Here is a 17,034-nt window from a genome sequence, read left to right on the forward strand (position 1 = left end):
ATGATGTCCTTGGTTGCCGAGAAACCGGTCGTGTCGTGTCATGGAGTTATCTGCGGCTCGTTCGCTTCAGGGTCACCGGCTGGGAAGCAGGTCTGAGTTCCCCCCTCGTGACCTTGCGACCCCCCCAACCTCTTAACAAGATTTATATGTTTGGGATTAGGGGGTGGGAGTTGTATGGGCTGTGAGGACCATTGTAAATATATAATTTTTTTGTTTGGTTCTGGAGCCACAAGATAAATTATACTCGATTTTTTGCATCTATTGGTAAAAAGAGAAGCGCTGTGTGTGTGTGTGTGTGTGTGTGTGTGTGTGTGTGTGTGTGTGTGTGTGTGTGTGTGTGTGTGTGTGTGTGTGTGTGTGTGTGTGTGTGTGTGTATGTGTGTGTGTATACGTACGTACGTACGTACGAGATATCCAATGCTGTCGCTCCCATACAGGAAATGGTACAAGCTCGACTGCTCTCATCAACGGATAGTTCTTATATTCCTATATTCCGGTGATTTTGATTTACATTTAGGAACAGACTAATTATGGTTCACCATTTTGCCACTCTTTCGGCTAAATGCTGAAATTTATGTTGAAAAAACTATCGGTATTTGAATTACAGATTTTGTGCTAGCAATGGCAGGTTAAAATTGCTCAGCAAGCCAAACACACACGCGCGCGCGCGCGCACGCACGCACGCACGCACGCACGCACGCACGCACGCACACACACACACACACACACACACACACACACACACACTGTAAACACACACAGCATGTGTGCAAAAGGCCTCATTAGCATTCATACATGATGTACGAGTTGGATCATCTACTCCACTCCTCCAAAATGGCAGAGTGATAGAGTATGTGTGAGGTTCTCCTGTGTTGGGATCATTGGTGAAGAGCACACCAACTAATGCCAACAGACGAGACACTTGTCTTAGTGTCCATCCAATGGATGGCACACACATGGAAGTCTCACCCTACATGCAAAACGCCAGGATGACAGTTAACAGTTTGGCCAACATTCCCACGCAGAGTAGACAGATCTGAGGTGAGTGTGCAAACCCAGACAGATCCGAAGTGAGTGTGCATACCTCGAGCCTTCACACATTGAAAGTTTTTTGGGGCCCATCCCCGGAGACATCGAACCTTACTCGCACCTACTCCTTTCTTCTCAGATAGTGACTTTACCTCCCAGTTTCATGTCAACTCTAAATTTACATTAATTAATTTTCACCTCTAATTCTCAACATTTTTACATAAAATTGGAGTCGCAAATCGCTGATGCTGAACCCTGTCATAGTACGGGCACTTGGTTGTGACCTTTGATCACTTACACTTTGAGTTCCTCATTTATAAGCCAATGTATATATGAAGCGAATTGATGACATGTTATCTGTTCTTCCAGGAGCCCAGTTGTGTCCCTAGGTTATTATAATTACGTACATTTAATCGCTATAAGATGTTAATGGTTTTATTCCTATACCTTTGGGTCTCGTATCTCAGCGTATACTTGCCATGTTACTTTTTCGTGCATTACAGTAGGTTCCACATATTCTGGCTTTCCCCTCCCTTTGACACCATCTCACTCTTCTTCATTCAACCACTAAGTTCCTTCCCTCAAACATCTCTTCTTAGGTGTCAAGAACCAAAATCTCCTTTGTTCATTGAAGTGTATTCACTCAAAACTCCTGACCAACCAACCTTATTTAGCCAACAAGCCTGTGTTCCCCTTTTTATCCCGATATTCTGCCATCGCTATTGCCCTTCCAACCAACAGTCACACCCGTTAAAAATATGGATTTTTCTTTTCTTTTTTCATTCATTTCTCGAATTCATATACCCTGTTGGGAATGTGATACACTGCCCTGATGAGGCCCAACGAAGGCCGAAACCGGTCGGTAGTTTCACCTTTTCAGCCACTGGTGACACTCACCATTTGAACTGTTAGCTTGCAGTCATGGTGAAATATACTGTTAGTTTACATCGAAATAAAGATGCCATGGCGTTGAAGAGTCATGACAAGCCTTTAAATTGCCTATATATATATATATATATATATATATATATATATATATATATATATATATATATATATATATATATATATATATATATATATATATATATATATATATATATATATTCTCTATCTTTACACATATATAAAAAGATTAAGGCATTTCTGTGTTCGAGGTAATCTTAGTTATTCAATACTAATACATCGAAATCACTTCTGCCAAACCTCGATTCATGCACGCAGTATGTTTTAAGCAGGTTTCCTCGAGGATATCGGCAAAGAAGTATCCGTTTCAAGACTTTGAAAACGTTAACGTGAGACTTTGAAGGTAATCACGTGACCTGGAAGTGCTTTGATATTAACCCATGAAGAAAAACTGTTCAGCGAAAGGTAAACGTTCAATCCACTTTGTCGTCTTCTATTACTGATACAAGGATGAATCGTATTTTACTCCTTTATTCTGATACTCATTTGGTAGTGCAGCATTATACGGTCCAACCTTTTACTACAATTGTAATTATCGGAGGTGCTTCCGATTATTATCTACACAGACTGCGCTGTCATTATCCACGATCCGAAGCATCCAAATTTTTTTTTTTTTTTACCACTGTACACGTTTGTATTAAATTAGTTTCTTGTCAATGATGTTTTCAGGGATTGAAACCTTGATGAAGAGCGGTGCCCAGGTCATGATCCAGATACTCGGAAAACCAGTCGTGTGTGTGTGTGTGTGTGTGTGTGTGTTTATCTGATTTTGTATCCCTACAGGAATCTTCAGGCATTGCTGTGACTGCTCAAAAACGGTAGAACGGGGCATTCCGCCTTCAAATTACCCCTCAATCTGGCTACGGTCGATAAAGCGATGTGCAATGTGAAAAATGATTCCAGACTAGGTATGCTCCTCAAACGATGTAATTTGATCATGTGGGATGAATGTACCACGTCGCACAAGCGGGCATTCGAGGCACTTGGCTGAACTCTTCAAGACATTCGACCAAACAGCACACCCATGGGTGCAGTGACAGTTCTTCTTGCCGGTAATTTCAGACAAACTTTGCCCATAATTTGACGAGGTACTCAAGTCTATGCGAGTCTAAAATCCTCGGTACTGTGGCGAGATGTTGAAAAAAGATGATCCTCCATATCAATATGTGCTTGCACTAAGAAGAAGATCATCGTGCACACCAGCTCTTTTGCTCGACATTGGTGACGGTAAAATCGTGCCTGATACCGGCGACCGCCTCATCCCCCTTCACGAAAATGTGTCTGGAGTGGTGAGTTCTGACAACAATTTTATAAACATCATGTTTCCTAATTTATAACTCACCTGGAAATAATTCCAGGGAGTTGATGGGATGGCACGTCATCCGTAAGTCCATCCGTCCCCGTCCATCCACAAACACTTGCAACTTCTCTGAAACTACACACACGATTGCTTTCGATGAAACTTCATCACAACCTTCATCACCCGTGATTCACAAAAGTTTGTTCACAGCATAAAAAAAAAAATCGGGGTCTGAGGGGGTCTACAGCGGAAGTTTACAGGGGTGGGTTATCCCCAAAAATATGCATTTGATTTCTTCTCCAACACTAAACCTTCATCACCCGTGATCCACAAAGTTTGTTCACAACATTAAAAAATCAGAGTCTAAGGGGGTGGACGGGGAGGGGAGGGGGTTACCATCCAAAATATAAACTTGCTTTCTTCTCAGAAACTCCACAAACAATTCTGATGAAACTTGACCACAACCTCCATCACCCATGATGTATCAGTTTGTTCTCACTAGTTAAAAAAAAAAAAAATCGGAGTCGAAGGATGTTTACGGGGGTGGTGGGATTTGGGGGTGAGGCAGGTGTTTGCTCCCCAAAATAGGTATTTGCTATAACATTGGCTCATTAGTAAATTTTGCTGATTCTGTCCCACGTTGACTTCCTTCTCGGTATCATTATTCTACCAGGTGAGCGCCCGGGAGTATTGCGCCTATTGTGGTGTTGGTAGTGCAGCATTATTAAACGCCCAGGAGTATTGCGGTGGCGTCACTTGTTTTTTCTTCCATCGATCAGCTTACAGTGAGATATCTCAGCAACGCCATGGCTAATTGAGAAATGCTCAATCAGAACCTCATTCAAGGTTATGGGAAAGCTCACTCAGAAATGTCCAGAAAGTCCTTTTACAGCTCGTTTTAATGTGTAACAAAAAAAGGTCGTTACATAACGGCTCTGGAAACACCCCCCAACCCCCTGTAAGTGTAAAACTCGAGAACTTTTGGACGTACACCCACCCCCACCAAACTCCAAAGTGTTAGGTACGTAATTTTTGAATGGCCCCTCAGATAAGATGTCATTAAGAGGTCAGAGATATCAATAATGCAATGAATGAAATATATCTCACCTATGATTGAATATTTCTGTGATAGTGACCAGAAACCATTTGAAAAGCAAAAAAATGAATGGTTGCCAAGGTTACCGGGTCCACCCACTTAGAGATCTCGTCACTGAATTTTTACAGCGCGGTGACATCGCGCTGTTATATAATTGGCTATTCCGTCCTGTGTCTTCTGTCACACTTATGGCCGCGTACGTCCCTTTGATCTGAGGGCTATAAATAGAAATTTGTCCAACCTCACAACTCTTCCCATCATGCATACTAATTAACCGTGCCAACATTTAAATTTTATAACTGCAAAATTGTTTCATCATTCTTAACCTAGACTTTTACTGCCCCCAGCCGCACGATATCGAAGTATTCGCTTCTTGTTTACACTGAATTCCCATTATTACCAAAAATACACACTCCAAAAAATTTATCATTTGAGATGAGACATCGACAGTGAAATTAATCGAACATCTCCGATCAAAAGTCAAATCACGATGTGAATTCGGTTCTTTTAAACTATACGATGCAAGTATATTTGAGGTGTATATTTGGTGTTGTTAGCCAAGATAGCAACTTTTATTATACAAACTCTCTTTTCTCTCTTGAGAGTTTTGTCTTTAGATGAGCATTAAAATTACCTTGAAATCGATGTGTCGATTGTATTTGTACTATGTTCGGTTTTTGAATGATTCACGGATTTGAGAGGTCACGTGACTCCTCATTCGCCAATTTTACCGATCATGGTGAGGTCTTAATTGACAGTTATTTATGAATTGTGAGTGGTAAGTATGGTAAGTGAAATTGATCATGGTAAGTGTTGATAATTTATGAATTGTGAGAAAAAGACCCCTTTAAAACCCCCTACTGAGGTGCACCGTGGTAAATAATGTGATCCGATAAAGTTTTGTGGTGATTAACCTGAGAAGCTCAGAGGAGTATTGTCACAAACACACAAACAAACAAACAAACATTTTGCTTTTATATATGTATAGACTCCTCCCATGTTCTCCAATGAAGTTGCATAAAGCAACCAAGAAAGCATACCAAGGTAAGCCCTTTGCTGTTTCAAACCCTTCCCAGAGTTCCTCCACAGCTGTAAAGACGTTCACAAATAGTACACACATGAGAATCCCAATACTACACACACCCTCAGTTACCGGACCAGTTTTGTCGCTTATTGATGAATCATTGGTGACAACGTAGACAGCAATGCATACCAATGAAGCTCCCAAACATGTACCACATGCAAATGTCGAAAGTTGTCAACATATAAATCATAAAGACCCACCCACATCTCTCACCTGTGAATGGAGAGAATAACCAATCAGCTCTCACCTAATCAACTAAACCCAGGTGGTAATACTTGTGAATGTCTTTACAGCTGATGGAGGAATGCTGGGAAGGGTTTGAAACAGCAAAGGGCTCACCTTGCTCGCCTTTCTTGGTCGATTTATGCAACTTCTTTTGCTAGAAGAGCATGCGAGGCATCAATATATTTATATAATCCTAGCCACCTGGGTATAATTGATGAGGTGAGAGCTGATTGGTAAATTCTACTATTCAGAGGTGAGGTGGGTGGGTCTTTCCTTATTATATGTATGTGTGTGTGTGTATATATATATATATATATATATATATATATATATATATATATATATACTGTATGTGTGTGAATGTATAGACAGTGCCTATAGAAAGTTTACACCTGCTTTCAAATTTTTCAGCTTTTGTTGCTTTACAGCCTGGAATTAAATTCCATCAAATCAGACTTTTCCCACCTTCATTTACACATCGTACCCCACAACTTCCAAGTGAAGAAGAAATTCCACAAATTTCAGAAAATCAATTAAAAATACAAAACTAGAATATCTTGGTTGGATAAGTGTCCTTTCTACAGGCAGGCCAAGTGAAGTACTTGAGGTGAGAGCAACAGGCACATAAAGTGCTACGGGGCCAGCCGTGTGCTGGAACGTACGCTCTGAAGGCATAAGATGTTTCCGTGTATGCGTGGTCTCGCTCTCTTCTCGCGGCTGTTGGCCCATGAGCAAACTCAGCTTTAGACCGACTGCACAACACTCTGCTCTTCAGTGCAAGGGAGCCCTTGCTGACTCGCCATTCGCTGGCAGTCGAACCATTGGACCATCCTTGCTGTTTCAGAACGGCACAGAGACGGAGATTCGCTCATTCTTGCTCAAATGCTCATCTATTCCACTTCGTTATGTGATTCTCGTATTTGTCGGCACCATTAGCAGATTAGGCCTTATTTTCATTGCACATAAGATTACGTGTTCCTCCTTCCCCTTTTCTTGTATCTTTTATCTGCCAGCTCTGTACCGTTTATTGAGAGCCTTGTCCACCATTTTACCCTTGTACTTTGTAAATAAACCCCCTTTTAATTATAAAAAGTGTTTTCTAATTTTCCAGCCTTCCCGCAGGAACACCACCGGGTTTGACTTCAATAGGGTGATACTTGGGGAACTGTAGTATTAATTGAATGCAGTAAAATTAAACACCGTTTCGTTCATTCATGGGGTTTTTATAACCCCAGCTCAGTCGGTCTGTATTAACAGTCTGGACACTGCTTTTTATTTGTCGACAAATCATGCATCCATTGCAGATCACTGCACCACTCCTCTTGTGCCATTAACAGTTGTTGTTTTGGGTTAGCTTGAAGTGCAGTCCACGTGAGTTAAAGTTCTTGGGACCTCAAGGCCATTGTGTCCAACTGTCCATATCTTACCTGGTAGTTGTAAATCACAAGTGGGGTACTAACTCCCTCTTTCTGCAATACGGAGTACTACTATCAAAAAGACTCCTAATCTATGGAAACTGTTATTTTATTGTTTTTTGAAATAAAAGTAACTTTATCAATGCAGATGTGCATACATATTGTTGAAGTGAATGTCATTTCAAGAAAAGAAGCAAAAACATTTGTGTGTTAGGATACTCTACTCTCCACAAAAATGAATTTATAAATAACTAGCAAAAGTCTGTTCAGGCACACTCGGCCTGATAACAATCGCATTAGCGAGGCAAAACTTCAAGCTAAATAAGTTACCAGCTGGGGGAATTCCCCAAAATTCTTCATCCAATGTGACCCTCTCTGAAAGTAGGATTTCCAAAAGGCTAAACCTCACTTATTCATCGTTTATCTTGATCGATTTAATACAGATCACATTCCTGTTTTAAATGGACGGTATAAAACAGCGTACCATATTTGGTTGGTAACGTGTAAATAGCAATGCATGTTCTCATCCTCAAACCTCTTCATTGAAATCTTTATTCAGATAAAGTGTGCCCATTACCATGACAAATACTTCCGACACTGTTTCACCAAAAACTATTCCCATTACCAAGGATATGTAGTCTCTCTCCATATTGTAAGCACTCAGACATTCATACACTTTCACTGTGGAAGGAATGGTAACTTTTGATCTCAGAAACAACTTCAGCTGGTGGCATGTTACTGAGCAATTGCATGGGGCACACTCGCTCCCCCCTCTTCAACTTTATCAGTGAGCAGTGAGATCAATTCACAAACACAAACAGACACGATACTTGAAGGGGAATGGGCTCCCCACAACACACACATACCCGCATCCCTATAACGACACCCACACCCCAAACACAACACCAACCTCCAACCGCTGACACTTGATATTTTACATGTACTGTGGTTTACCTGAGCATTCCTGCCCATAATACCATTCATGGTACTGAGCTAGCAATGATCAGGTACTCCTACATGATTGGGTACATAAGTACGTTGGGTATCCCCATCCGAGTACATGGCATGGTTCATGATGTTGGGATCCCAGATTTAAATGCAATGTACACAGTTTTACTTTTTTCCAACGAGCAAAGACCCTTTCCAATAATTCCCCCAGCATTACCAGTGGGTTAGTTCTGCCAGAGTAACGAGGTCGAGGTATACTGTATTTTCATATGACTTAAAATGAATACCCCCAACCACAGGGAGAGGTGCTATGCCATACATATTGTTGCGGTTTTCGCGCCCGCCGGCGTGCGAACGGCCACGTAACTCGAATCGCGGCACGTCGCCCACCGGACGGACAATCCAGTCGTGACCCTCTCGGACTAACGCCGGGAACCAGTCACGGGTGGACCTTTCGGTCTCACCGCGATCGAGCCAATCAGCCCCCGCGTGGGATAGGGTTGCTCGCCAAATTCGAACTACCTAAGTACCCACGCGGAGGGTAGACCGGGCGATCGCACCTCGCCGCAGGTCGACTTCGGACACGGGCCACTTAAGCGACCCGTTCCGTACTATCAGAATAACCGAGCGGTGTTATCGTCGACCTCGACGGTTCGATTAATTATCGGGCGTATTCAGCCCACTACCAACCCTTTACGTGAAGCAAGATGGGGGTTCAATGGGGGAAAAAGACGAGCGAAGCGGGAGAACAGTTCAACAATAAAGCACATTTATTCGCGGCACACGAAGCACACAAATACAATTCCACCAAATGCACACAAAAAAGAAAACACAATTCCATTTTACACAAAAGCAAACATAAAAGTGAAAACACAGTGCAGAGCTAATTCCGACTACCGAGCACACGGCAACACTTATACAATTCTACTTCACAGAGCCGGCGCCGACAACACATACCCAAAACCAAGGAAAGAAATACCCTCAAGAATGAGGTAGGCCTGGGGCGAGACCTGGTCGGGCCTACCCGTCTGGTGATGAGACGCGGAGCGCGATGGTCCCGCAACCCGCGGGCCTCGTGGACAGTGCCTGGCAGGGGGTGGGAACAGGGCCCCCTTGGTCGCACTATCTCAGCGCGGGGGGAAACAGGAGGGGGTTGCTGATGCTCGGGGCATAGAGGATCTTTATTATATGCGACGGCGTCTCCACCTCGGCCAGGTCGCGCTGCCGGCCTCCCAGGGGTGCAGCTCCCTGCACGCAGCCGAGCACCCCTCGTCCGCCCTCGCCGCCTCTCCACAGCTCGTCCCCTCCGTTCCGACTTTTAACGCACACGACGAGCAGCTCCACCGCCCGCGAAGTCTTGACTCTCTGTTCCGACTCCTTCGCCTCGTTCCGACCTTTACTACCCGTTCTCGTTCTGCTGACTCTTTCGCTCCGACTTTTACGACTCCCTTGACTGACGAACACCGTCCTTTTATCCCCCCGTAACTTCGCCTTTGACCCCCTCCCTTTGACCTTTCACCTCGCTCCCCATTGGCCCGACAAAAAGTGGGCGTGAAGGCTTTTTGATCCACAAATTTGCATATATCGATCGCCCTGGGGGCGGGGCCAATTCGCCCCTCGCTCACCGATTGGACGGCAAAAAGTGGGCGTGTGTCGTTTTCGATCCGTTTTTGAAGCAGAAAATCCGTGGTTTTGTACACGCTGTTCAACGTGCGCCCTACACGAGTCCAGCATCGGTGCCCATGAGTGGCGCGAGATGACGGTGATGCGATGGTGGCGAGTTGTGACGGTAAAGGTCATGGCGGTTGTGGTGAAGCGGCGTTGTGGTTGGTGGTCGCCGTTTTGGTTGTGATGGTGGCGATTGGTCCAAAATAAAGATAGTAAAGAAAAACGGCTATCCTGAAGAGTCGCAGCACGTATAAATGACATGTATTCCCCACTAGACAACGGGTTTGGGCCTAACTACACATGCACTTACCGAGATACCTCACCTAAGGGACCTAAATGGTGGTTTGCGAATCTGGTAACCACAACACTACCCCCTTCCCTTTTTACAGACTCGTCCCGAGTCGTCAAATTTTCGTGTGCCATCATGTGTAGTTTTCCCCTAGTACATTTTACCTACGGATCCCTGAGTGCGACATTCATGGTATTCGTGTCCCCAAAATAAATAACCTGAGGGCTGCGTAACTACCTAAACAAACTCACTCACACGGACGACTTAAATAAAATTGCCGGCGCTAAGACATGCATGCCGGGGGCGCACTCATATGTACAGTACATCTTAACCTTAACTTACAAATCTTACACTAAACCATGGCCCAGGATCAATGAACTCTGCAAAAAGAAAGCAGTTAGCAGGGAGCCAGGCTGCCCGCATGCAGTCTCTGGCTCAAACAATGCAGGTGACAGGGAACGTGGCTGGCTGCTCACACGCAGTCCAAGGCCTTCCCTTTTGAACTGAACACAGTGAACCACAATGGTGCATGGGCCGCACAACGCAGTCTCCGTGCCAGCTCAAGTGGCACACGCAATGAGCACAACGAATGGATGCATGGACACAAACACGGTGCACGGGCCGCCACTGCAGGCCCTTGTTGTAGCTGCCAACGGGGCAGTTCTCGCAGCTTGCAAACTGTTGCTTTTACGATCCTGGCGCACATGGAAATGAACAGGGGGGGGGCAAAGCAAAATTGAACGGGGCTGGTGAACCTGGGCAGTGGGCATGGCGTGGCAAAGGTGAGCAGGCAAACACAGCCCGCAGAAGAAGAACGTTGCAGGCAAACACAGCCAGCAGATGAACTGGCCGGCACAGGCCTCGAAGAAAAACAGCCAGCAGATGAACTGGCCGGTACAGGCCTTGCAGCACAGCAACAACTGCCGATGAAGTTTGCCGGCCTCTGCCTTGCAGCAAAACACGGCCAGCCGACGAAGTTGGCCAGCCTTTGCCGTTCAGTGGAGGTTGGTGGAGGGAGTGCGGTGGTGCTGGCCACTTGGAAGGCGGGCTCGGACCTACCTACCTGTCTCCCTCCCAACCTATCGCCTTTGCCTGTCACTGTACATACCCACTCCCTTAATTTGTCAAACCCCAATTTAGCCCCAACTTATTTTTTGTTGTTTTTATCTTTACTTCCCCTCTATAAATCGTCCCCTAACCCCCTTTATCGTCCTTGTTCGGCTAACCTATTCTGTCACCTAGCCTACTCCCAACCCCTACGTTCCCTTCCCGGAGGGGAACAAGGGAGAGCTAACGTCCTGTGTCGAGGCCCAACGAAGCCTCAGAATGGCCTCCCCAGAGTTCGGCGATCTAACCCAAAGTGGGTCCAGCGGCCCACAACGAGGACGAGGGATGGATGGTGCGGAGGGTACATCTCCTAATCTACCTAACCATTTAACTGTTAAACTACCCCGGGGCTTTCAACAAAGCGCCTCTCGCTTAAACTGTTGGTTCTAACAACCCAGATCGCCATCGCCTGTGTTGGTGTCCTTACAATTTCGGGCCTCGCCCCCCAATTTTCTCTCCGTGCCCTCACACGGTCTCCTGGCTGGGACACGTGGCTCCCTTTGGCAGGCACGACCCTCTGCCGAATCTCCGCTATGGCACCCCGGGCACTACACTGCCTCCGAGCCTACCAGCTCCCTAACACCGAGGAGTGCCCCCCACGGCACCTCCCCTGAACCGCCCACGTGCCCGGCCGGCCCCCCGGGCCCCTTTCCGAGGGACACCCGGGCCCACTGCCCTGCCCCCGCGGCTAATGGCGCCCCGGGCCCCGCACCAAGCAGGCGCACCCGTGCCCACTACTCTATCCCGGCCCCCCATTGGCCCCTGGCCTTCCGCGGCCGACTAGCGTGGTGCCCGGGGTACCCACTCAGCGATACTCGCCTTTCGCAGCCACGCTCCCAAGCCCGTCAACAGGGCTCCTGCACCCCTCCAAATGGGTCTCGAGCCTACTTTCCCACCAACAACAAAACGACCTCCATTTTTCAATTTGACTAACCCAGCTAACTCACTCTACACTGACCCCGGGGTCCCTTGGGCGGGGGTCACTCCTCCCCCCAATCACTCATCGCACCATGCATTCCCCATTCACTCCACACACACACAGACCCGCTGGCCTCACTCACTCAACATGTACTCACCTCACAACTCACCAACTCTTCAACACACACACCACTGAACTCTGCCATCCTTCTAACTACACCCCCTAACTAACTCGTGCTCCCACGTCGTCCCTTAAACTACAGCACGTTCCATTTAACACTACGTAGCTAAGCTACGTCCCCTCTACACATTCACAAGTCTGTCTCTGTCTCCTAACTCAAAAATTCATTTTATTTCCCCACCTAAAGCTGGCTACAATCCCTCTAACTAATCCATTCCACGGACTCCATGAGGACTTACCCCTGCCCCATGAAGTCGGTCTAGCTAAGCTAACCCTTCCCCCTAACTAGTTTCCATCCTGTGCCCAAGTCAAGGGGGGTCTTTCACCCCTTGCCCAGGAATCCTGTACACCCGAAAGTGAGGCTTGTTTTTCCCCTTTTTTTTTTTTTTATGCCCAGCACCTGCGCGGCAACTCAGAGCTCGCGCACTTTGCACCTGCCCGTGACGTCATGCAGCTGCACGTGTTCCTCGTCCCTCCTTGGACGGGACCATCCGGCAGAGATACCCCTCCTGCCGAATTCCAACCCCACGTGCAGCCATGACGTCACCGTGCGCATAAAAAAAACACAAACCACGTCTCGAGGGGTTCCCCACGCGAACACATGTGCTTTGCCCGTTGGAGCTTTACACACACGATCGCGTGGAGAACCCGTCCGGTCCAAATCCATTTACCTGCCTAACTTTGTCCGTCCGCGGGATCGGCAAATCCACCGCGTGCGTTTCCGGACCGGGACTTCACTCTCGCAAGCGAGCACGTGGTGGTCTCGTGCGTTGCACAGCACGAACCGCGTGCTCACTGCTGGGTGAACCCGGCACGGTCCTCGAAACAACTACAGCCGCTACTCGGCTTTCTCTCCTCTGTCGCCGTCTCCGTCTCCATTCCACACACGCATACCTGCGTGTTACGACGCACACAGTCCACTCCATTAAACTCACACCGGGAGACGCGGCTGCGTGCTCCCGCATGCCAACCGACATCTCCCTCTCATACCGCTCTCTCACACACACGGTCTCCCTTGCATAACCCATACCACTCACACGTGGTGCTCCATTCACTCGTGCCTCACTCACACACGCGGGGGCACTAACCTGCGGTGCCTCACTCACACTCCGTGCCTCATCCACACACGGCGTGCTGGGAAGCACGTACTCCGGCACCATCGCCACCACACCACTCACACGTGGTGCCTCACTCATACTGGCCGTTTCATCCACACACACGGCCTCTCTCACACACGGTGCCTCATCCACAACCGGCGTGCTGGGAAGCACGCCCTCTGGCACCATCGCCACCACACCACTCACACACGGGGTCGCTTCCACACACGGGGCCGCACTCACACCTTGCACCACACACACAGGGACAACCACACTGGGGATTTGTGTCCCCACAAGGGTCTCCGGGGCCTCCACACCCCCAAGCTCTCCGTGCACCCGTCCACAGCACTCGTCCCCTCAACCTCGCAAAGCACGACCGAACTCACCTGGTCGTGACTCTCGCCTCAAGGGGCATACTCCCTCCCCTCGTTCCTGGAGGAGGCCATCCAGCTGCTCACACCGGGTCCCTGCACGCTCCGCGAGCTCACCCCCATTATCCTCCACCACCTCCGTGTGTGTGTGTGCGTCACTTACCCCGTCCTCACCGTGCAGTCTCTCCTCTGTCGTTCCCTTCCCGGCCTACCGTCACTGCCAACTCTTCACCCTTTACCTCCCTTGTCTCAACTATTATTATTTCCTTTGTCGTCACCTCGTGTCTCGTCTCACACGTTTTGGTCTCCCCATTTAATTTTTCCCTTTCGGTCATCGTCACGACCCTCGCCCAACACGTTCCACAGGTATTTTTTCACCCGCCTCCACCGCGGGCCTGTCAGCTCGTTGCACCCCCACCCAGCTCGTTTGCTCCCACACGTGAAGTCGCCATTCCCAGCTCCCTGGTCACGGCCTTCATGCCCGCCTGCAGGCATCGGCCCATGTTCTGCGTCTCACCCCGCAGCTCTTTCATTTCTTCCCTCATTTGCTGTGTATTCGCATCCATCGTCGTTTTCACTTCATTCATTTGCTTGTTCATTTCGTTTGTGTTTTGCATCCATTTTTCGATCATTTTTCGCATTCATCTTTGCTGTCGTTTCCGCATACATTTTTTGCCAGCATGGTGAATAGCTGGGTCATGTCGGGTGCGCTTGGGTGAGCCGTTTCGGCAGGGGTCGGGGAAGGGTTTTGGTGGAGAGAGGGGAGGGGAGGTGTCATACACTGCGGTCGCTGCCGCACCCACCTCAGGTTCTGGGTTCAGTTGGGCGAGTCCGTGTTCCTGCACAATCAACATTTCCTGCTCGGGGATTCCATCCTGGACCATGGACTCTACATTATTACACATATACATTTCTAATACCCCCGGCTCCCGCTCGCCTTGAGACGCCATCTTGCTTCTCGCGAAGGGTTAATTTGCTCGCTCGTAATTTGGAGGGAATCGGGGGTCGCTTCTCTCACCCCTGGACCGATTCCCGTGAATTTCGCTGGAGACAGGAGAGCCTGTTGTCCCGCTCTCCAATACCAGTGCCGCGAGGAGGGCGATGAATTTGTATCCCACTCCTGACACCAGTGTTGCGGTTTTCGCGCCCGCCGGCGTGCGAACGGCCACGTAACTCGAATCGCTGACACGTCGCCCACCGGACGGACAATCCAGTCGTGACCCTCTCGGACTAACGCCGGGAACCAGTCACGGGTGGACCTTTCGGTCTCACCGCGATCGAGCCAATCAGCCCCGCGTGAGATAGGGTTGCTCGCCAAATTCGAACTACCTAAGTACCCACGCGGAGGTGGGACCAGGCGATCGCACCTCGCCGCAGGTCGACTTCGGACACGGGCCACTTAGCGACCCGTTCCGTACTATCAGAATAACCGGGCGGTGTTATCGTCGACCTCGACGGTTCGATTAATTATCGGGCGTATTCAGCCCACTACCAACCCTTTACGTGAAGCAAGATGGTGATTCAATGGGGGAAAAGTCGAAGCGAAGCGGGAGAACAGTTCAACAATAAAAGCACATTTATTCGCGGCACACGTGAAGCACACAAATACACATCCACCAAATTCACACAAAAGAAAACACAATTCCATTTACACAAAAAGCAAACATAAAAGTGAAAACACAGTGCAGAGCTAATTCCGACTACCGAGCACACGGCAACACTTATACAATTCTACTTCACAGACAGCGCCGACAACACATACCCAAAACCAAGGAAAGAAATACCCTCAAGAATGAGGTAGGCCTGGGGCCGAGACCTGGTCAGGCCTACCCGTCTGGTGATGAGACGCGGAGCGGCGATGGTCCCGCAACCCGCGGGCCTCGTGGACAGTGCCTGGCAGGGGGTGGGAACGGGGCCCCCTTGGTCGCACTATCTCAGCGCGGGGGGGGAAACAGGAGGGGGGTTGCTGATGCTCGGGGCATAGAGGATCTTTATTATATGCGACGAGCGTCTCCACCTCGGCCAGGTCGCGCTGCCGGCCTCCCAGGGGTGCAGCTCCCTGCACGACGCGAGCACCCCTCGTCCGCCCTCGCCGCCTCTCCACAGCTCGTCCCCTCCGTTCCGACTTCAACGCACACGACGAGCAGCTCCACCGCCCGCGAAGTCTTGACTCTCTGTTCCGACTCCTTCGCCTCGTTCCGACCTTTACTACCCGTTCTCGTTCTGCTGACTCTTTCGCTCCGACTTTTACGACTCCTTTGACTGACGAACACCGTCCTTTTTATCCCCCCGTAACTTCGCCTTTGACCCCCTCCCTTTGACCTTTCAACTCGCTCCCCATTGGCCCGACAAAAAGTGGGCGTGAAGGCTTTTTGATCCACAAATTTGCATATATCGATCGCCCTGGGGGCGGGGCCAATTCGCCCCTCGCTCACCGATTGGACGGCAAAAAGTGGGCGTGTGTCGTTTTCGATCCGTTTTGAAGCAGAAAATCCGTGGTTTTGTACACGCTGTTCAACGTGCGCCCTACACGAGTCCAGCATCGGTGCCCATGAGTGGCGCGAGATGACGGTGATGCGATGGTGGCGAGTTGTGACGGTAAAGGTCATGGCGGTTGTGGTGAAGCGGCGTTGTGGTTGGTGGTTGTTGTTGTGGTTGTGATGGTGGCGATTGGTCCAAAATAAAGATAGTAAAAGAAAAACGGCTATCCTGAAGAGTCGCAGCACGTATAAATGACATGTATTCCCACTAGACAACGGGTTTGGGCCTAACTACACATGCACTTACCGAGATACCTCACCTAAGGGACCTAAATGGTGGTTTGCGAATCTGGTAACCACAACAATATTTATACAGAGAAAATTGGGGTTCCCCCCTCACAATGAACCCCCAAAACTTTTTTTAAAAAGAACATACTGTCGAAAACCTTCTCGTGCACACCCCGAGTAGAACCAGCAGTCTGAAACTCATTCAGTCCAGCGGTTCAGGACTATATAGAAATCAAACAATCAAACAAACACCTTCAAACTACGGCACTCGGTAGAGTGCATACCTCTGCCACGTAATGCCTGATCCACAAGAACATATTGTTCCCAATACATTTTTGAAATACCATGCTATACAGTACTACATCGTTTTTGGACCTGTCTCAATGGTGAAGAATCACTTTAAAAATTAAATAACTCTCGTATCCAGATCCGGATTCGGATCTTCACCAAAATTGAGTCAATTCAGCATTGTTACACACCCAATATGTCTACCAAGTTTCGTCCGGATCCGTCTACAACTTTTTGAGATATCCTGCACACAGACAAACAGACAGACAGAAAGGGGTGAAAAC

At 48.3% G+C, this 17,034-nt stretch overlaps 1 protein-coding gene across 8 annotated transcripts in view; it reads right to left on the bottom strand.

Annotated features, from left to right (window-relative positions):
• Window positions 1–17,034, bottom strand: part of LOC147019460 (transcription factor EB-like) — a 105,765-nt gene that overhangs the window by 68,421 nt on the left and 20,310 nt on the right. Inside the window, exon 3 of one of the 8 annotated variants that reach the window (XM_085893978.1) lies at window positions 3,338–3,430. The exons of the other annotated variants lie outside the window; for them this stretch is intronic. The gene's annotated coding sequence lies outside the window, so the exon portion shown is untranslated. The remainder of the gene's footprint in view (window positions 1–3,337; window positions 3,431–17,034) is intronic. 8 annotated transcript variants of the gene reach the window in all.

This window comes from Eptatretus burgeri, chromosome 9, assembly GCF_056783735.1.
Source record: "Eptatretus burgeri isolate ZD-2024b chromosome 9, Ebu_testis_v1, whole genome shotgun sequence".
Taxonomy (NCBI): domain Eukaryota; kingdom Metazoa; phylum Chordata; class Myxini; order Myxiniformes; family Myxinidae; genus Eptatretus; species Eptatretus burgeri.